Source organism: Leopardus geoffroyi, chromosome B1 (assembly GCF_018350155.1).
Source record: "Leopardus geoffroyi isolate Oge1 chromosome B1, O.geoffroyi_Oge1_pat1.0, whole genome shotgun sequence".
Taxonomy (NCBI): Eukaryota; Metazoa; Chordata; class Mammalia; order Carnivora; family Felidae; genus Leopardus; species Leopardus geoffroyi.
Window position 1 is genome coordinate 82,528,260 of NC_059327.1, and position 23,601 is coordinate 82,551,860.

Genomic DNA, 23,601 nt, shown 5'->3' on the forward strand with positions numbered 1-23,601 from the left:
ACATTGTAAAACTCATTTTCGCTCTTCTCTGAGTGACTCAGGTTATATTTAAGGTAGTTGTACTATATCTTTAAATTTAATGTTTTATACTTTTTAATGGTTAAAATGTACCCTTGGTCTTGACAGGGAAAAAGTAATAAAAAAATGAAACAGTTGAACTCAGAGGGAAGAAAAGTGTATCTCTTCTGAATGTGCAGGAGTTTTCTAAGTCCAGTTCGAAATTGCCCTTTGTTATATGCTCCATCCACAAGAATGTGATTCATCCATTGTGTTTGGTTCTCTTAGAAACCAAGTGTATTAGAGAAAAGTTTACAAAATCACTTTGGGAGAAATTCCTTTTGATTTACACTAATAGCTGGGTTTAAAACCTATCGGATTAGAAAATATTAGTTTAGAGACATTTGTTTTATTTTAAAATTATACCCTGACATCTTATAACTTTCACATATTTAGTGACTATCTCCATGTGTTCCACACAAAGCATTTCAGTGAGTGGATGATATTTTTTAGATAATTAAAAACACCTGCATATATTGAGTGCCAGGCACTTGAAATAAAACAACTCTTTATCAGTACATCCTAACATTCTATTTATTCCCATTTTACAGACAGAAATACTGATAGTCAAAGAAGTTACAACCTGCCCAAGATCCCATAACCACAGAGTAAAGCAGCTGGATGTCAGGCTCAGGTCTGCAGACCCCAACGTTTGTTTTTGACAATGTACCAGTGACTTCTCAGCTGCAGGTAAAACAACGCTGCAGTCCAGGCACCTGGGTGTTTAGCTGGTTGAGTATTGGACTCTTGATTTCGGTTCAGGTTATGTCTCATGGTTCGTGAGATTGATCCCTGCATCAGGCCTCGTGCTGAGCGTAGAACCTGCTGGGGATTCTCTTTCTCTCTCTCTCTATCTCTGCCCCTCCTCCACTCACACTTGTTCTCTCAAAATAAATGAGTAAACATTAAAAAAACATAATGCTAAAACCAGTAGGCCTGCTCCATTTCAAATTTGTTTAAATGCATCCTTACGAAACAGATTTCAAAAGTTTTAAGATGAATAAATATTATTTTATCACTATAAATGAATAAATGATGAAAATATCATTTACTGTATCTTATGAATATCACTGTGAAGAAAAAGCAAAGAATACAAATGGATGAGTGGTCTTTTCCTTAGGCTCCCATGAGGCCCTTTTAAGAAATAGCCTCCAACTGCAATACTATTTTATATTTTCTGAACTCTAAGAATATAATTTAAGGCGCACCTGGGTGGCTCAGTCAGTTGAGCATTTGACTCTTGATTTTGTCTCAGGTCATGATCCCAGGGTCGTGGGATTGAACTTCTCATCAGGCTCCGTGCTGAGCATGGAGTCTGCTTAAGACTCTCTCTCTCTCCCTCTGCCCTTCTCCCCTATTTGCATTCTGTTTCTCTAAAATAAAAGAGTCAATAAAAAGGAATATAATTTAATAATGTTTTTTTAATTTTAGAATTTCACCATTAAAATCATAACTCAGAGGAGAAGAACTGATTTGTAAGAGTATGACCAGTCTGACAGGTTGTTGACATTCACCCTAACTCTGCATTTTTGACCTTTTGAAATGGGTTTATTAGTAATTATTGCAGTCTTATTTCTACTAACAAAAAATGAAGAATCCGGGAACAGTTTTGTTTTAACATGTTTTTATCACAATTTTTATTATATGTTTTTAACATTATTTTCAGGTGATAAAGCATATACAATGTAGCTTTCACAGTGGATCCTCTCTTCTGTAAGGGACTCTGGTGATTAACTTCCTGGAAGGAGGAACCCACATGGCTATAACTCTTGGGTCTCAGCCTTGGAGACTATGGGGTTCTATGTTTACTTAATTGCTTACCTCCTCAGACCCCTACTCTGTGAGGATAAGGCATCACAGTGATGAATATATAACTTGAGGCTTAAGGGGGCACCTGGGTGGCTCGGTCAGTTAAGCATCCAACTTAGCTCAGGTCATGATTTCACAGTTTGTGGGTTCAAGTCAGGCTCTGTGCTGACAGCTCAGAGCCTGAAGCCTGCTTCTGATTCTGTGTCTCCCTCACTTTCTGCCCCTCCCCGACTTGTGCTCTGTTTCTCTGCCTCTCAAAAGTGGATAACTGTTAACATTTTTTTTAAAAGAGTACCTATCCACTGCCCAAAGCCTTTTCTATTTTTAAAAAGATCCTTAATGTTTTAATTTTATTTATGAATTTTAATCATGTTTATATTTCTTTTTCACTACAAACTAGTAGGGTTAAATAATTAGACTATGGCCACATAACAAGCAAGTGGTAAAGTTGGGATTTTAACCTGAGTTCATCCAACTGCAAAGGCTGTGCATTTTAGGGTTTGTCCACTTTTGTGATTACTCCCAGCTCTTGTATGCTATGATTTTACTAAGCCCAGGGCATATTTTGAATTTGTGTCTTTTTTTCTAAGAAATTCCTGACATCAGTTTGTTGTTTTTGACTTGCCTCTTTCTCTGAAATACCAAGTAATGAAAAATAATCAGTTAATTAATGGTTCCAGACTCAATCAACTTTTTAAGCATACTAAATAATAAAATAATTCACACGGGTTGGGGGTACGAATAGAGAAGAGCAGAAACAACTAAAATTTGTTTAAAGCACCAATTGCTTTTTTTTTCAACCCAGTAATGTTGGATTTTAAACCACAGTGTAGTTCTTTTGTCCATTTAGGCTTTTGTTGTTGTTTTTTTTCCCAAAACTTTTATTCTGTTGGGTTTTGTTTGTTTGTTTGTTTTACAAAAAAAATAGGATTGATTAGTTCTTCTAGAGATAGGCTTTTGCCATAGGACTCTGTGAACATAATTTACTTATTGTTATTTTTTATTGGTTTTATGTCTGTTCAGTCCTTTAAATTGTAAGATTTAGGAGACCTAAAAAAATTTTTATTTTTGTATGAAGGATGAATTCTTGCAATAGGAAAAAGACTGTATCCCATTGAGATATGGGATATAGGGAAGGTAGAAGTTATGGGGAAAACTTAGACTAAGTCAGTACACTACTCCAAGATGGTAAACAACTGCAAAATGGTGTCAGTAAACCAGGTTGTTCCTGGCTGAGGCTGTTTAAATTTTTTTTTTTTTTTAACTATAAAAGTCTACTAATCCCAAACAATATGTCTCAATAGATCTATGAATGTCACCAGTTTCATAACTGAAAAAAAAAACAAAAAACAAAAAAACAACAATGTGTTCTGGGGCTCATTTCTTTTTTACTATCTGTGTTTATGTCTCATTAGGCCATACAGGAAATCTGCTACTTGTTTATATTGCTGTGCCTTGGGAAAAGACAAAGAGACAACATTTTTTCTAAAGCTATTTCACATTTTTCCGCCTCTTATTATAACTCCCCCAAAATTATCTTTGCAAAGATTTTTCAAAAGTTCTGTCACTTCAAAAGAGTAGTTTGAATCTCTTGTTAAAAATTGAATTGAAGGAACCAGAGCCATATTGGAGAGTTTCATTTAATTTTGTAATAATTTTGGAAAACATTTTCCCTCTACACTTTATTCAGGAGAAAACTGCAGCTGGATTTCAGCAGAAATAAAGGAAAAGCAAGAACAAATAACTTTTGTGATTAATTAGATGCTTATTAAGCATCTTTCATCTAAGACATTGCCCTACTCTTTCTGTAGTGCAGACTTCATTTTTTTTTCTTGCTCCTTGAAAACTATCACTTCCTGTCACCTCCCTAGTTTGCCTCTACTTGGCTGTAGTCATTTTAACCTTTCACCAAACTTCATAAACAGCCATATTCGGCACATGTATTCAGGTATTCATGTTTTTATGTGCTTATGCATCTGCACCTTCAATTTTTCTTTATTTACTTTTGCATATGACCCTCTTTTTAATGTTTATTTATTTATTTTGAGAGAGACAGAGAAAGTACAAATGGGAGAGGGGCAAAGAGAGAAAGAGAGAGAGAATCTCAAGCAGACTCTGTACTGTCAATGTGGAGCCTGATGTGGGCTCAATCCCATGAACCTTGAGATCATGACCTGAGCCTATATCAAGAGTTGGACACTTAACCAACTGAGCCATCCAGGTGCTCCTGCATATGACCCCTTTTAATGTATTTTAAACTCTGTGAAGAGAGAAATTTTGTCTTTCCTTGACCTTAAAAACTTATCTATATATGGTATTCTCTTCATCCATTACTGATTGATTAAAAAAGAAAAAAAAAATACTCCATATTCCTCAGTCAACAGAAGTCAAGCAAGGAAAAGAATACCCACCTTATCACAAAAGACTTTTTTGTCACCTTTAATCACTTGACCAAGTCCTTATTTTTATCATGTTAGGTAAATGTTAGAGTAGTCTTCCAAGTGATAAGTTATATTAACTATTACAGGCCCATGTCATTTAAAGCAAATATAAAATTAAAATATAGAATTACATTAGAAACCATAAGAATTCTAATTTCACACACACACACACACACACACACACACACACAATGTGTAGTCAATCATGGGAGCTTATGTAATATAAATCCTGCTAAAAGTTAGCTAGTTTGTTCACTTAAAGATGGATAATGTGTTAGCAATATAATAGAGGGATTTTGTGCCACGTAAACCAAGAATTCAGAATGCAAACCATTGCACCCACAAGATAGGTTTGTTTTATCTGAGCTTGGAAGAAAAGGACCTATGAAAACAAACCAATTTGCTTCCAATCCAAATTATCAACTGGAGATATTCTTCAACAAATACCAGAAACAGATGTGAATGCCTTTTCTCCATGACTGCAAGCCAGTAAATGATTTCTTGCCATTTTATCCCTTTATGATAAAACCTCAAGCTCCCATCCACACCAGGAGAGAGGAAAACCCCAGAAGAAATATAATACTATTTGGCTGAAAAATTTTTTTCATCTTCCCTGTAGATACTGGATGCGTTACCAGGTCTCTCAACTGTGGATTTTATACTGACAATGTTTTTAGGATATTGCCTCATTAGAACATATTTTCTCCAGCCTGCAAAAGCATCTTGCTTCCCAAGTTTTGGAGAGTTGACACATTAAGCATCTTTCCACTTTTAAAAGGGAGCGGGCTCATGTAGGAATTATTTGATGTTTCAAAATGACTGAATTTTGTTTTGAGAATGATTTATTATTCTGGAGCTGGTATTTTCCAAAAGAAGCTAGTGTGCTAGCTTTTGAACCTTTGGAACCATGAGTTCAAATTTGGCCCACAGTAAGCTACAGGCAACAACGTTTGGCCTGGTCTCAAACTATTCTCTGGGTTTCTACATCATCATACCCCACGCACAACTCAACACCATTAACACAACTGAAAACATCTGTAGGACAAAGATCCCAGATTTGGGAAGAAAGGATAGCCAAATACTCTCAATACCTCACTATTAGAAAACCAAAACTTACCACTGATGTTTAAAAGCAAAGTCAGGAAACTATTTGAGATTCACATCGATTATAGGACCCTGGCCAAGGGGCTCTAGAATTCTTTTTACAAATCTGGATTTTTTTTTTTTTTTAAAAGCACCTATGCTTAGCACCTATGCTTACAACTATTTGCCCACTTGGGTGGGCCCTCTCCAAAGCTAAATTTGTGAAGCCGTATCTCCTCAAAAAGCACATAGGTTGTAGGTTTCAAATTGGTGCAAAATGCCTTTGGTCCTTATGAATGTGAACACAACCACAAATGTTCTGAAATGTGGAAAAGGGTTGTATTTGAAAACACCAGAGAATAGAATGATTATAGTTTAAAACTACATGAAATAATTTGCAACAAATTGCTTGTCTTGATTTTAGAACCCATTTTCCCCCATATTCCCCATCCTTTAAAAAAAAGAGAGAAAAAAATAAAATTTGGGGGTAAGAGATGGAGGGCATTTAAATTAAATATTAAACTTAAAATCATTTCCTGAGAGAGTATATGTTTGAAGTTTGACATTTCCCTTAAGTATGCAGTCCATTATCTTATGGCAGCCTATGAAAGCACCTCAACTCCCAGCTAAGCTGCTCATAATTATACACATTTTATATAATTAAATTGATTAAAAAAGAAAAAAATACTCCATATTCCTCAGTTAACAGAAGTCAAGCAAGGAAAAGAATACCCCTCTTATCACAAAAGACTTTATTGTCACCTTTAGTCACTTGATCAAATCTTTATTTTTATCATGTCAGGTAGATGTTAGAGTAGTCTTCCAAGTGATGTTATATTAACTATTACAGGCCCATGTCATTTAAAGCAAATATAAAATTAAAATATAGAATTACATTAGAAATCCATAAGAATTCTAATTTCACACACATACAAATTCACTTTATATTGTCTTAAAATCCTATAACAGATATATATTCTAGCTTATGAGATTAAAAACATTCAAAAGAAAAAAATGGTCATATTTCTGAAGAAAATGTTGTTACATGAATGCATAAGAACAAGTATACATGGATGTGTGTTTAGGACCATGGGTAAAGTAGAAAAGAAGAGAGTTCAAACTTGTCAAGAAGTTTCACCCAGAGGAATATACCAAAAATCCATCTTCATTAGGACGTCAAAGTGATGGGCTGTTGTGTTTGAGGGACGAGGTCTGAGCAGAGGTGCAGAGGTCATAGTGGGAAATGGTAGAAAGATGCCCTCATACCACACCTGTGTTCCAAGTTCCTCCTGATTAGGTTAACTGCAGAGTCTGACAGCCACACCTTCTTTTTTAGACACAGTTCAGTTTAGAATCTGATTGGGAGACAGAGCAAAAGTCATGCTGTATCAACATCTGTCCATTGGTGCAAACAAAGTGGGGAAAACAGAGATACAGAGTAACTGCAGCAATTTAGTCCATCAAAGGGCCTCCCAACAAATTCCCACAGCTCCCCAGCAACCCCATGGATGACACTGAGCCAGGCCCAAAATTGTTGCTGAGGCCTGGGATACAAAAGGAAGGGCAAAACAGGCTGGTGATTAGAGCCTAAAATTAAATAGTGGGCCATCCTGGCATCCTGGCATCCTGGCAAAACTCTAATCATAAAATCCAAGGAATTTTAGAACCAAGGGAATAGAAATTACCTACTCTTATCTTCTAACTTTTTTAACTTGAAGATACACAGTAGAGAAGGGCAGAGCCAGTTGCAGAATCTGGTCCTTAACTCCCAGTTCAGTGTTATTTCCCCTGTCTTGTGCTTCGTGATTTAGCGGATACTGAATGAGTCAAGCCAATGGCAGGCCTGGCAAAGCCAATAACAGTACTGATGAAGCCAATGGTGGGACTAGAGAAACCTCTGGCTAGTAGAGTGTTGGCTAGCACGTGGCTCTGTGCCTTGAGGTTTCAAGTAAATGAAGGACCCATGGCCCTACATGTCTCATCTGATTATTTAGGTTTCCTTTGTGTGGTATTGGAATGTGCCTGATTTCCATAACTTCAGGAAGCTGAAAAAAAACTGTCATTTTAAAAGAAAATGTATTGTGAATGCTGGGTAAAGGAAAAGCCATTTTACAAAAAATGGTTCCTCAGAAATTAATTTGCTGATTATGAGTTTTCTAAATAATCTTTAAATACTTTATATTAGGTCTGAGTCAGCCTCAGACATTTTTCAGCTCTTTGTTTTCAACATTTCTCTGAGTACTCTATAATAATTCTTATTTATTCCACATGGATGGTCAGGGCAACAACCAGTAGATGTGTACCCCCAAAAAGTAAGGGGAAAAAAAAGAGGCTTACATTTTCTGTTTCCTTGATGAGATAAATCACAGAATGATAACTGTGGAAGAATTTTAAAACTTTTTGCTAATCTATAATGACCTTTTCACTAGAATGACGCAAAGTAACAAGTGCAGTGAGTTTTTGCAAAAAGCGAATTTTCCCTGATTTCAAGCATCTTATTCCCAGACAGAAAAATGTCACTTAATCTAAGAAATATAGAAAATAGGAGACAATAGGCTTGTTTTTAATGTTATTCTTGGCAAAATTAAATACTAACATTTCCGTTTATTAGTAATTTCACTTACCTGATCTTCCATTTCCTTGTTAATAAGTGAAATAATAATAATTTCCCTATCCATCTCATAGAGGTGTTGTGAAGATCAATTAAAATAATAAATATAAAAATAATGTAAATGGGGTGCCTGGCTGACTCAGTTGGTTAAGCGTCTGACTCTTGATTTCGGCTCAGGTCATGATCTCACAGCTCACAGGTTGGAGCCCCAGGTGGGGCTCTGTGCTGACAGCACGAAGCCTGCTTGGGATTCTCTTTCTCCCTCTCTCTCTCTCTACCCCTCCCCGACTTGTGCATGTGCATTCTCTCTCTCTCTCTGAAATAAATAAACATTAAAAAAGAATAATGTAAATGAATTTAAGTTTTTAATATATAGTTGTCAATTATCATTATGGCAACCAATTAACTGTGTGTTGTTAGGGGACGGAGGAACAATGGACACCTTCTAGTTGAGATGAATAGAAATATATTCTATGCAGTAGAGTAAATTTAACTCTATTGGTAAGATAAATGCAGTTGGAATTTTTAAGGGGGGTGGTGCATTTTAGTTAAAGTTCATTTGGGAAAGCTTCATGGAAGCCATGCAATTTGGGAATGTTTTGGCTTTGTCCATAGAGATAGGAGGGGGTGTGCTTCTCCACTGAGCAGAAACTCAAGTGTAACAACAAAGAGATAGACATAAGCTAACTTACTACAAAGGATGTTGAAGGACTGCCCCGCTGAAGGATGAAATTCAATATTGGGAGAAGTGGGAGGTAAACTTCAATACATTAGGTGAAACCAACTGATAACGGTCAATGAAAGCCAAACTCCGGCATTGTCACTTGCCCTGAAAAACATGAGAGTCACCAACAATTCCTCTCTCGGATGGGAAGGAGTGGCAGGGGGAAGTGATGCTTATGGACATAATTATCACACAGGATATAGGGTCTCCTACAATATGAGTGTAAATGAAGAAACCATGGAGGTCTCATGGGATCTCACCTTTAGGAAATTGGATGAAAAACGTATAGACCAGAAGTATGAGAGAGCAGATATAAGAATTAACAGCCTTGGGAACAGAAAGGGAGGAGAGAATTTCAGAAAGAGCTTAGATCATTGTATGAAGACTTTTTAAAAGGTCACTAGAAAGTCCACAGCTTTTTCAAGATATGAATTCTATGCCCTGTTCTCAGACACAAGCCAAATTAACGAACTCTTGATATTCCATGTCTTCTGTGTAGTTTTGCAATAAACATATTCTCCAAAATATCTTATATTTACTCAAGTGGACAAATATACAAACATCACTAGTATCTTTCTCACCAGAAGAGTATTTAGAAAACATGTATAAACTAAAGACAAGATTATAATTATCCTGAATCTTTTCATCTCATTTAATCCTTTTTCTTTCAAGTAATAAGAAATAGCAGGTACATCCGCAAAAGCATGAAGTTGGAAAGCAGAATACTTGAGTTTCTGCCCTAGTTCTGCCACTAATTAGCTAAGAGGGAAAATCATTTAGTCTTTCCATGTTAGTTTCCTCCTTTTTAAAATTATGAGGTTAAAATATGTTAATCTCTAAGGTTTATTTTTAAATTATGGGGTTAAACAAGTTAACCTCCAAGATTTTTTCTCAGCCTTAACATTTCCCAACTGTAATTTCTTAGTCCTGTGACACTGTAGTGAGTTTTTGACTACCTGGTCTAGCTAGTCATAGATAAAAGTGTTTGGGAAAGAAGGAAATGAAGCTGTGTATAAAACTTTGTAAAACAGGGTCTGTTTTTTTTTTTTTTTTTAGTTTTGCATAAAGCTATTTCTACAGATCAGTTTCAACATTATTGAGGAGATGAAACCCATGGAATTCACTATTCTAAATAAAATAAATTACTAAATCTCATTTGAATCCATGGAAACATATGATAAAGGAAAAGAAGAATATTTAAAATAAAACAAAGAGCAATCTGTAAAACCTACCTGTGTGAAAGCCATAGCATTCTTGTTTCCACAAATTCTGTTTACAGAATATTTTTCCATTAAGGATATATACACATAAGCATGTTTGTACACATATATAGACACACATCACATATATATACAAACATCACTAGTATCTTTCTCACCAGAAGAGTATTTAGAAAACATGTATAAAGACAAGATTATAATTGTCCTGAATCTTTTCATCTCATTTAATCCTTTTTCTTTCAAGTAATAAGAAATAGCAGGTACACCCGCAAAAGCATGAAGTTGGAAAGCAGAATACTTGAGTTTCTGCCCTAGTTCTGCCACTAATTAGCTAAGAGGGAAAATCATTTAGTCATTTGTGCAGATGTGCAAAAACTGAACACAAAGTCAAAATGTGTGTTTGTGTGTGTGTCAGAGAGTGTGATATGCATGTATCATGGAAAACAAAGTTAGGCAGAGTACCCTCCATCTATGGAGATGTGGAGCCTATCAAACTACTGGAAAGAGAATTATGTTCACTACTCAGAAAAACAGTCAATTGTTTGTATATTGAAAGTATTAGAGTTTTGGGGTTAAATAGCAGACAGATGGTTTACCTTGTTTTTAAACAGAACCTAATATATTTCCCAAATTTAGACTCTTAAGAATATATCTTATTAGCCGTTGGGAAATTGTTCTAGGAGTATGGCCTAATCAAAAGATAGGAGATTATAGTTGATAACAAACAGAATTAGAACATGTTTGTCTGTTGTGATTTGGTTAATTGTTGTGGTTTGCTGTTTAAAGAAAGGCAGACGACATTAAAATGCTTAACCTGGAGCCATAGTTTGTAGGTGCTAAAAGCCAAAGATCTAAATAAATTTATTACATTTCTTTCATGCCATTGGATGTAGTTCTGGGCTGTGCAATTTAAACCGATATAGGTGACTTAGATTGGATTAGGAAATAGCTGCAAGCATCTGTGAGAAATCTAGAAAACAGATTCGTTAGTCAGAGCCTCTCACTCTTCAGGTATGGTGAACTCAGTGTCACAGGTTATAGATTTTCCAGGGCATTGATGACCCCAGTGTTCCCGGCTGTGGATCCTTCAGTAGGTTGGACCCAGCCTCAGACAAACGTATCCACCTATCCCAATGTGCTGTACAAATCGTATCATTTTCTAAGTGTTCTATCTGCAGGGGATTGGGAAGTACTGGTTTAGTCTCTACTTGAGAAATACACAAGACAGCCTACAAGCCCATATTCAGACGATAAGCAAAAAAGTTAGTCAAATAAACATTTGTCTACCTTTTTCCTAACACCTGAACGTCTCAAACATCTATTGACATGAGGCAAATGTACATTTGGATTAGCTCCAAGGCACCCACAGACACTAAGCATCACATAGTAAAGAGTGGGACCAGCTGCTTTCATCATTTCACAGTACAGAAACAATAAACCCATCTCCCAAATGCTTTTTTACAAATCTACGCAAAGCCATCAAATTAAGCAAGATCTTGTAGAATCTACCATAAAGTATCCTATGAAATAGATGTTGCTGAGATGTGCATGGAATCTTGCCTTGTGTGCCACACTTGCTCCAGGAAGGCTTTCACTCAGAATCCATCCACAACTGCTTGCTCTTTGGGAGGACTGCATGCCTCATCAGTTTATAACTGGAACTCTGATAGGAACCTGTTGGAGTGGCAGTTACAAGGGTGAAGATCTGAGTTGTTTTCTAGTTACAAACTAGTATCCTGAGAATGCAGAACACTTATTAATAATGATTACATTACAAGAGCACATTTTCCATTTCTAAATCAGAAAGATTTATGAAGCTGTGTGGTCATGCCTTGTAGCTGATGTTTCCAATACAGAATAATCTAATTTCCTAGTGCAAATCACACTGATGTGACCTAGAGACATTTCTGTTGTGTCACAACAGCATTTAATTTGAACTGAAATTAGCCAGAATTACACCATGTTCCTGGCAAACAGTATGATCCAAAAATATCACCATAGTAACATGTGTATTCTATCAACAAGTCCCCTTCCATAATTTTTAAGGTCTCATTGTATCAATAATTCTGAAATGCATGAAAAAAACATCCTTTTGGAACACCAACCTGTTGCTCTAAGGTATTTGTAACTCAATTTAAATGACATATAGGGTTCTTTAAAAATATATTTCCCTTTACTTAAAGAAACATTTATGTGCTCATTAGGCCAGATCAACTTTGCAGATGTAGTGAGAGCTTCCAGAGATGTTTTATATGACCAAGTGCTGAAATTCATTTTCTTTTTACTGTTTCTTTCATCACCTTCTAAGAAATTATATGTTCATTCCAAGGAGTTAGGTCTCAACTGACCATGGAAAGGTAATTTTTAAAAGTGTGCTTCTTTAAGCTAGGAGAAATCATAGAGGAAAGACTGAAAGTTCATATTCTCAAAGAGACTTCAGTTCTCACTTCAGCAATTGAAAGAGTAATCCCTTTTGATTATATATCTATGAAACTGTTAGAATTGGCCCTTCATAGGTTTAAAGCAGTTCATTTCCGCCCTTCATCGGCTAGGTTTGTTAAATGTTTATAGAAGTAACAATTTGTACAGGGACAAATCTGGAAAATGGTAATTAAATTTATTACAGGGTCCCTGGTTGGTGTATGGGTGGCTAGAAAGGGAAAGAAGAAAAGTGAAGAGAAGAGGGAGAGGGAGAAGATAGAAAAAGAGAGAAAGGACAACATTTCAATGCCGTTGATTGTTACCAATGGGTGTTGCATAATGACAACTGAACTTTAAAGAAAAGAAATACTGATTTTCCTGAAATAGGAGCAAGATTTCTATAATGCTGAACACAAGTGTTTGCATGTGAGAGACAAATGATGATAGAGGATGGGAAAGAATTAAAAAAAATTTTTTTTTCAAGAAGCTAGGAAAGGAAGGGTTTCAAAAAACCTTGGTAATGATGTGAAAAGCTCTCATCTGCAGTAGTGGACTATCATGTGTAGATCATGTGTGAACACTGCAGTTTTTCTGTGTATAATAAGCTTCAGCTTGATACCATTAAGAATGAAAAAAGGATTGTTTTGTATAAAAAGATTGCATTTGATTAATCATGCTCAGGGTGCAGCATAGGAACAGTGAACTTTTCAAAGATGTTAGCTTTCTCTTTATGTTTTGTCACTGTTGGGAGATTAATGATCTAGAAAGCAAAGTATTACATGTAAAGTCATTTATTTTTCAGTTTGACTCAAACCCCTTGACTGTATTGCAACTCTCTGTTGGCATTTTTCACTTATAACAACATACTTTGTGAGCTCAATGGCCTCATTTGAAATAACTTTTTGTTTGTTTCTCTCTGTGTTTGTTATCTTTCTGGTTGCTTGTATCTCATTCCATTAAGTTTATAGCAATGAGGACAGTGACCCATATTTTATTTCCTTTAGTAGAATTCTTCTTTATTCTTTGATAAACAGTTGTTCATAACTTGTGGGAAATTTTGACATAGATACAGGATGGCTTTTTGTTTAAACTATGACAACAGGAAGACTTTCTTGGGTATGGTATTTAATTAATAGCTATGTTCTGCTGAGTACTGTGCACGTCAGTGGATAGACATGTGTGAGCAAAATAGACATGGTCCCTGCCCGTCGAGACAGATACCAAACAAACGCACAGCAACATTCCTAATGATAAATATCAGCAAGTGTCATAAACAGGGAGTGGGGCTCAAGAATAAAAGGATGGTACATTAACGGGGAGCTGGGAAAGGTTTCCTTAAAGCTTAATCTGATAATTGAAGATTAGTCAAAGGTATCAAGGAAAGAAAGTGGGTGCAACAGTAACTGGTGAAGAGAGTGTGTGGGGAGAGGGAGATAGGAATTTGTACTGTGAAGAATTAGGGGAGAGCAGTGACAGATGAAGTCAAAGAGATGGGCAGGAGTCAGAACCAGAAGGGCCCTGTAGGCATTGATAAGAAGTTTGAATTATATTCTAAGAGGGCCATGGCATTATGGGAGAATAACAAGAATGACATAATGTGATGTATTTTCAAAAAATTACTGTGGCTACTTCGAAAAACAGATTAGAAAGAAGCATAAGTAAAGGTAAGAAAACCCAGCTAGAAGACTTCAGTCCAAGCAAGATATTATGGTGGACTCGGTTGGAGACAAGGAGGTGATGATAAAGTGAAGTACACAGATTTGAAATAAATTTTGGGGTAAATCAACAGTACTTGGTGAGACAACGAATCTTGGGAGGAAAAAGTTCAAAGATTACTCTCAGGGGTGCCTGGGCCGCTCAGCTGTTTGAGGGTCGACTCTTGATTTCAGCTTAGTCATGATCCCAGGGTCATGAGATCAAGCCCTGCATCAGTCTCCACACTGAGCAGAGAGCCTGCTTGGGGTTCTTTCTCTTCCTCCCTCTGCTTCTCTCCCCTACTCACACACTCTCTCTCTTAAAAAAAAAATTACTCTCAGATTTCTTGCACTGGTAGATGGCCTCCATGATGATGGCCCACAATTTTCCCTACCTCCTGGTATTCACATTCTTGTGTGATTCTCTCCTACACTATAAATGTTGGACTGTGTGCTGAGTAGAAGAAGGCAGAAGTGATGGCATGTGACTTCTAAGGCAAGGTCATAAAAGACATCGTAGCTCCTGCTTTCTCTTGGACCACTTGATCTGGTGGAAGCAACCCCGTGAAGGAAATGTGGCAGGAAACCGAGGCTCCCTGCCAATAGCCATCAAGGAATTAAGGCTTCTTGCTAAAATCCACATGAGGGGAACAGCTCAGAAGTGAGTCTTCCAGGTCTAGTAGAATCTTCAAATGACTGGAGCCCCAGCCAACGTCTTGACTGTAATTTCATGACAGATCCAAAGCCAGAACCACCCAGCTGAGCTGCTTCTGCACTCCTTACCCACAGAAACTATGAGATAACAAATTGGTTTTCTAAACCACTAAATTTTGTGATAATTTGTTACACAGTAAAAGATAAATAGTGCATTTGCTTAAGCGATGTGTTCTATTTACTGAGCTGCTAAAGACTAAGGAAGGAATAGATTTGTAGGGAAAGATTAACAGTTAGTTTTACACATGTAGAACTGGGTATGCCTTGAAATATTCTAGAATTTATGCTATGTAGAGAACAGAATAAATGAATATGGAATTCAGAAATATGATCTGAGCTAATGATATAAATTTGGGAATAATAAGATTATTGATGATCATTTCAATTGTAAGAATAAATGTGATCACCTAGGCAGAGTAAGAGTGATTAACAGAAAAAAGAATCCAGGAACCCCCAATATTTAGATGTCTGTATTTGTGCCTCTTTTGTGCCACTTTAGTCCCTTTGACCTCCCTCTTGTACTGGCTACTGTCATGGTGGCTTTTTGCATTCTTCTACAATCCTTTCATGGGTGCAAACTGACAAGGCTTCTTATCAATCCACACTGAAACTTCCCTGCTGTGCTGCGTGGGACATTCTCAGGAACCATTCAGTACTCATGCAAGTGTGCTCTGGAAGTCAACAGCAGTTTATCTCCCATGAAATCATCAATGGGAGATCAAGAGGTAATAAACGAATGCTTCTCCTTTTCATCCCCAGGTAGACAGTTCTGAGATACATTTCATAAGATTCTCAAAAGTTCCTGTAGGATTTCAGACTAATTTTGCCAAAGTGGTAACCAACTCTTATTTGCATTGGTTTTCCTTCCCTTTTCTATTACACAATCCTGTCTCTCAAACTTGCTTCCTGGGATTGCTGCCCAAATAAACGATCTCCCTGCAAGATTTTATCTCCTTTCTGGGAAACCCAGTCTGGTCTGGTAGAAAAGGACCAACTGAGCCAATTCAGTAGATTTATAGAAGAAACCCAAATGGCAAAGGAAAACCAGAATATGAGTGCCACAAATGCCAAGAGAAAGGGAGGGGTCAGCTATATTGAATGGTACTTAAAGGACTAGTCAAAGGAAGCAAGTTGGACAACACTTTACTTTTCATCAAATTTTCACATCATCTGACCTTTGAGGCAGTCTCATGAGGTAGGTAAGATACATGTTACTTTTCTCAAGGTCCAAGTAAAATGAACACATACAGAAGAGTTAAGTGATATATCCAAGCTCCTAAGTTAAGGGTCCACATGTTCTGACTCTACTTCATTTACTTCACAAACCATTGCTTATACCATGGTTGCTGGAAACCAACTTCACTGAGTATTGAGTAAACTCCATCATTTATAAGAATTTAATTGCAGACACATGTTGGCAATCTATAAATAGTTTAAATTCTAGAAGTTCTTTGAGAAATTTTATATTGTAGAAAGTTGGATTTTTTTAAGGACTTAATTCTGACAAAATAATCATGAGGTGTATAAACTGCAACTATTTTACAGCTACTAAAAAGTCACCTATAAAAATTGTAGGAAAGCAAAAGGAAACACTTTCAGATTCTTACTGAAGACTGACACCATGTCAACCTGAGATTTATTTGAACACTCCATTATTTGATAAAATCGTTAGGCTAAGTAAATCAGTGGGATAATTTGAAAATTTGGATTATAGTTGTTCACATAATTGTTGGGATTTAAGGATGCACAGTAAATGATACCCTCTTTCCCTTCCTGAGTTCAGAACAATTTCCTGAATTCTGAATATTTGAATGAGGAATCAGTCAGTTGGAGATGAAAACACCAACTTTACGCAATAGCTAGATTAGAGGACATGGCTTAGATATGCAACCCTGGTTTTTTTGCCATTCAAAATTCCTACCACCCAGAATATAAGTCTTGTGAAAATAGTGAAATTTTGTATCCACAATATCTAGTATTGCTGCATTGGACTGGTTAGGTAAGGAAAGAAAAGAGAGGAAATCCACTGTATGTACAGGCTTTTAATAGATTTGTCTTCCCGATGAATAAATGCTGGCTAATGTAGGACATACACCAATCAGAAAGAGGAATGGCCAAGAAGCGTGTAAGAGATGAGTCTAGGAACCAGGCATGCTACTCTGTTGAATAGCATTCCTTTCCATACTAACCTAATGAAATCTAAGTATCCCAGGCTAGTCCTCCTGGTCACCTGGAACTCCATCCTGCAGTGAGAGGATTGGCTTAGAAGGGAACATGTAGCAGCACAGAGATAAGGTGGCGTACAAAATACTATCTAGCCGCTAAAGGAAGTACAGTTTGGATGTACACAATTGCAGACACAAAAACACATCCAAGATGATCTGGGAGCCTCCGGGGAGTACATATTTCATCTCCTACCAGCTGCCTAACCAGCAAGCCGAGTGTCCCAAGCTTTGCTTCCTTCATGTTAATAAATATTGCCTGAATGTGCTTACATCCTATGCTTTTCAATACCACAAAACACATCAGCTTTAAAAAACTTTGTTTGTAAAACTCTTTTTGCAGGTAATCATTTTTGATATTCCAAAACAGACATTGATTTAATCTGTGCTTAAGCTTTGATTTTCAGAACGAGAGTGTTTTTGTTTGTTTTTGAAAAGAAGTTGTTTACCTGATTCTAGAAACTACACATTTTTACTTGCAACAAATGCAATGTAAAATTACCATAAAAAGGGGCTGGGGAGAGATACAAATATCTGGGAAATATTAGGACAAATAATTGAAATAAAGAAAATCATGAGAAAAAATCCACTCCATCACTTTTTATAATAACAGTAAAGCCTATGATGATTGAAGACAGTGTTACTTTATCCATGCAATGAAACACAAGCCAGGCAAAATATTTTTCCGATGTAATTTACGGGGTTGTTCCTTAAATATCACAAGCAAACTTTCAATGTAATAGTGACTGTCATCCTTGAGGCTAACAATATATTCAAGCTCCCCAAATTACTAGTAACAACATTTAGTATATGCATAATAGTTTTACCTTTTCTTTGTCTGGCTACATTCCAAGTCAATCTATGTAGACTGTGAGGATGATTTTAGTTAAAAGACTGGAAGAAAATACACACTTGGATGCCTAAAGATGAAGAAAAATCTCCGAACAGTAAAAATTGTGATTATTGTTGAGAATCTGTTCCTGGGATTTTTCCTGCCTTCTGAACTTCGATACTCAAAAATATAATCCATGCATCTCAAGTCTGCCATCGCCCATTGGTGAAAGAAAAGATTTCATAAATCTGTGTTTATTAACTACATTGTATTTAAACAAAAAAACTTTCCATACACATAAACACCCAAAGAATTGTTTTTAAACTAGTGGTGGTTGATGTGTGCTTCTCTCACTGTCCCTGTTTATTCCTTTTTACCACCGCCCCACACTTTTTGTTTATCAGGGGTACCCCCTGATAGTTGTTTTCTAGTAAGTATCTGACAGAGAAAAGCTATGCCTGTTGGGGTCTTACAGTTGCTAGATAGTCTAATTAATAATTAGAAGTCAATGATGATGAGCAAGAATGTTTTACTTAAACCAGTTTGAAGAATACTTTGTATATAAATTAAGCAATTCTTTCTGAATGCTTTATCTCACAGCTTGCATGCAATTTCAGTGCAGGGTCCTGCAGAGTGTTTAGTGATTGAGGACTAGCTGAAGATTTATCTCTGTCCTTTGTGGTTGGCATGCCCTGAGATCATGACATGATGTAGGTAACAGTGCCCTGCATCGTGTGGGCTCACAATTCCTGCCTTCCAAAAACTGACTTATTCTTTATTTTCTCTGCATGCATGTACAGGATTTCAATTTCAGCCCTAGTAATAGGATATTACTGTCTACCTTGCTCTGGTTTCAAGTCAATCAAGAATTATATTAATTCTCATTAGTACCCTACCTCTGGCTTAGTTCTGAAGGAGATTGGAAAACCCTTTCAAACAAAGCCCCTGACTTTAAAAAAAATCTGCAATCCAGTTTTGGGGAAAAGACTCTTATATGTAAATAGAGTCATTATACTTTTGTATATATTTTTTGATATTAATATTAATTGCTTAAAGTTATTAACAGGTTTTATGGACTCTGTGCTAATTGCTTTACATACTGTGCCTTATTTAATCTTCATACCAACCTCTGAGATAGGTTTTATTATTATCCCCATTTTACAGGTGAGCAACAGAGACATGTAGGAACAATTCTTCTTGAAACTATTCTGCTAATAAACACAAAGCAAACACAAAGCCAACTCCTCTGCCCATACCCTCAGCTACTGGGGGGATGGAGACCAGCAGGAGCAAGGCAGAAGGTGCTAAAAGAAAAAAGAGATTTCAAGTCCAATACTCAAGGTCAAAACCCATCATTTGGCTAGAAGTGGCAAAGTCAGGGCTAGGCCAATCTGAAGTGAGGCACAGTTATGAGCCATTTGGTTTAAAAAGACTTAACTCCCAAGGAGACAATACTGAGCCGGTCAGAGGGATCAGCTGGCCCTTGAATGTGTGGCAGTAGGGAGAGAGAAGCCAGGAGCAGGCAGGGTCTGACACACCAGGCCTATCTTCTCAGGATCCCTGGGGTGTGGAAATCACAGGCCAGTATCCTGCTATCCTGGTTTAGTATCTCATGAGAACCTAGCAGACTGAGTGGTCACTCAAAGACTGAAATAGAGGGTTGTCATAATCCTAGATGATGACCATTTAAGATCATGGCTACATCTCTCTCAACTTTGCAGCTTTTTCGGGACAGAAGATAGGCTTTTGCAGTCCCCAGTAAAGTGGACCAATTTCACAAACTGTTCTGGAGGAAACTGCAATAGAATCATAGAGTTGTGAGCCAGTTTCTTCTTTCTTTATCATCACTGACTTGAATGCATCAAATGCTTGCTTACTCTCTCTTACGCTGCATTAGAGGCATTCCAATAGGTTTAAATGCCTTTTATGTTGCCGTCTCCTCTCTTATCTCTAAACTTTCCTTTAGAAAGCCATAGCTGGCTTTGCAGAGGAACATTCCCATCACTCTGAGGTTTTCACTTATTATATAATGCAAAATTAGTGAGATCACTTAGACTAATGCGTTTAATCCACTAATCCAAGTGATGTTCCTCTGAGCATGTTCAGAGTTTGAAAAGATATTTGTTCATTGCAAGGGATTATTCCTTATGTCCTGTGCTTGTTTGTAGACTGTGCTTCAGAGATGCCAAGGCAGGTGGGGTTCATAGGGTAAGCCTGCCTGAATGCTAAAGATACTTGGTGGCAACTCCAAAGTCAAAGGTGCTTATAGTGTGGGTGGCACTAACAGTGGGAGCCCTTTCATTAGATACAACCAGATTTACTGCCAAATTCTGGAAAGCACTAGAGGAGAGAGTCCCAGCTAAAGCGTCATGGGGCACACAGGCCATTCCTAGCCTACTGACTCAGTATTTGACTGGGGACAAGTGGCTTAACTGTACTCAGACTCCTCAACCTTAAAGTCAGATGAAAATAACAGTTAACATGTTTTAGTGCCTTAAGCATCCCATCTAATATGCTAGTCTCTTTCTGACCTAGAAAAGTGAAGTGACTTGTCCAAGGTCAAGAGTTCCTTAATGCCCAGTCATGGAGGGTTTCGTGGGATTCACGTCTTGCAGGTCAGTTCCCTGTTTGCTGTACTCTCACTGTGGCACCACTGCCAGCCCTGGTTGGGGAAGAAGTTTTAATTCTCAATTTAAATTTGATTTTGCTGAGTGTTCAACTCACCATTTTACAGAGTTATAGACCAATGTTTCTTTTTAAGACAAATGTTAAAAATACATAAATAAGCTTGCAAGTAAGTTTGTAAACTTGAATTTCATTCTTTAGAAGTTTACTCAGGCTGGATGTTATGCAAACTCCTGTTCTAGCTCAAAAGAAAAGTGGCTTCCAAATATTTGCCTCCTGACACTTGTGCTTCACAATGGCCAGAAGGTCCTGGGACTTCAAAAATCCATTTAGCTCTGAAGTAGAGAGCAGTGCCCTACATATAAGAAGCTCATATTAAGTTCTGAAAAACCATTTGTCCATTTGTCTATAAATCTCTTTGTAAGTCAAGGTGATCTCGATGGGTTTTAGCATCTATCAGTATATTTCCACCAAATATGACTATGAATATATCTTTTGTATCTTTTTAATTTGCTTTTATTTTTGAGACACAGAGCAGGAGAGAAGGGCAGAGGAAGAGAGAGAAAGAATCCTAAGCAGGCTCAGCCCAACACGGGGGGCTCATCCCACAACCCTAGGATCATGACCTGAGCAGAAATCAAGAGTCAGATGCTCAACTGACTGAGCCACTCAGGCGCCCCTATCTTTCATATTTTTAAATCAAGTACTCTTTTCTCTTCTTTGCTGATATAGAATCTAGCAGGCATCATTTTCCAAGACTCTGGTATTGTCTACACTAATGTTCGATAGAAGTTCTCTCTTCCTCTTGGTAATCTCCACAAGCTGGTGGGCAACTTTTTGGCCACTTTGCTGTCTGCACTGGCTGCCTTGCCTCTGACCTGATACAGAATCCAATCAGCAGCACTCTCAACACTCTCAATCTTTCAGTTCTTGAAACAATGCCTGGCCACTTCTTGAATTAATATTCAGCTCACAGGCACTTGCCATTGATACCAATGTTTTGGCTACAGGCTTCAAATGTTCTTTTTTTCCCTCTCTCTGTAGTGAGTATGATCAGTTGCATCTACTCCTTGCTTCTTCCTTCATAAAGAATCCTAATTATCCCCTAGCATTCACCCCTACATCTTCCAGGAAGCTGATACCTTGCCTCGCCCCTCTGACACTCCATTTGCAACAATGGGACTGAATAATATACTCAAACTCTCCATTTGATGTGACTGATTCAGAAATGGGCATAGACATAAAGCACAGAAGAAGTATGAACCAAAATAACTACATTATATAGGTCAATGGGTAGCTCAAAACATCTGCATGAACTACTGGCAACAACTGATCAATATTAACATCATCTTTCTCTGAGGAGGCTTTTGTTCCTGACTTGAAAGGTCCTAAGAAGAGACTACTACATACAGTTTTTAGCCTATCAGTGAGCCTTCTTGGTAAATTCAAAGGATCTTTGCCCTAGGATAACTCACTTTACTCAAGTCAATTTATATCTCTTATCTGTGTAGTAAAGAATATGAAAAGCTAAACTTTTTTATTGTATATGATTGTATATGGTCTGAAATTAGGAGAAGGGATTTTACTATAGATTCTGATATACCTTATGGGGTAGGGGTTTTAATTTTACAATATAGGTATCTTACAATATCTGGAATACTCCCAGATATTGTGTCCGTTAAATAAAAAATATGTAAAAAAATTAACTGTAGCAAATAAAATAATAAATAAGGTGAGAAAGAGAGAAAAAACTATATACATACAGCAAAATTATTAGTAGTAAAATTATCAGAGAAAAGCAATAATATTTTTGTTTATTTGTTTTGCTTTGTGGCGTGTTTGGTGGAATAGCATTTAAATGTTAAATATATGGAATAAAAAATAAATACATAGAATAAAATTTAATAATATTAATTGGTTCACACCCTTCCCCTTGAGCCCCCAACACACATAGTATTTCCCTCATCCCTTTGGTCATTCACCCCTTCAGGTAGTTAGGTTTATCTATAGATCGTTTTACCTCAGGGAAGACATGTGACAACAAAAGGCTGTGTTCTTTCTGCCTCTTTCTGGCTTTTCAGTTTCAAAATTCTCAGGATCTCAGTGACTGGAAAGGCCTCACACTGTGAATAAAATATTTCAGACAAGACATCATGAGTCAGAGCAAATATTCCTGATACCTTATTTCCCACCCCACCCTGGGTCTTAGACTAATGACAAACAAAATCCTCAGGTTGAAAGGGGAAATGAACATCAGAGATAAGCTCTGAGAAAAGTTGGGTAGTATTAAAACATGGCGCCAAAATTCTTTGACACTTCTCCCATTGAGAAGTCTGAGTGCCCTTGTCTTGAATCTCCATGGGCTTTTGATTTCTACAACCAATAGAATATGGCAGAAGTAACTTGTATGACTTCTAAGGCTGGGCCATAAAAGGTAATGTAGCTTCTACCTTATCTTCTAGAAGATGGGTTCTTGGTACTAGAAACTGTCATGTAAGAATCCTGGCTACCCTGAGGCCACCATGCTCTGAGGAAGCCGAGCCACAGTGAGAGTTCCAGTCAGCAGTCCTAGTTTTCAAACTGTCCCACCAAGGCTCCAGATAAGTGAGCGAATGCATCTTCAGGTGATTCCAACCCATGGCCATCAAGTCTCCCCGGCTGAGGACCAGACATCACAGAGCAGTACCAGCATTCCTGTTGTGTCCTGTGTAAGTTCTCAACCTACCAAAGTCCATGAGACAATAAAAAGTTATTTAAGCTGCTAAATTTTAAGCTGATTTGTTACAAAGCAATAGGAACTGGAGCAGAGGAAATTGTTTCCCTGTCTCTGAGCAATTCCGGATGAAAGATAAAGCTCTCAGATGCATCTGTAGAATCTGGGAGCAAGAGAGACTTGTGTTCATCTCTACAGTACAGCTCCAGGAAGACAAAAGTCTCCAGTGAAGAAACAATGCAGTATGTCCTGGCACAAAGGGCCAGAGATAGGCTCACGGAGTTGCCCTGTTCTCTGTATCACAGGTTCCCTAGAGTGACTTCCGTATACTTCCAAATAACATGGAGGTAAGAGAGAGAACTTCCAGAACTTTCAGAGCCTGTGGATATGCCCCAGAGGGGCCTGGGTACTTTTGTACAAGGTCAGCCCTGCAAA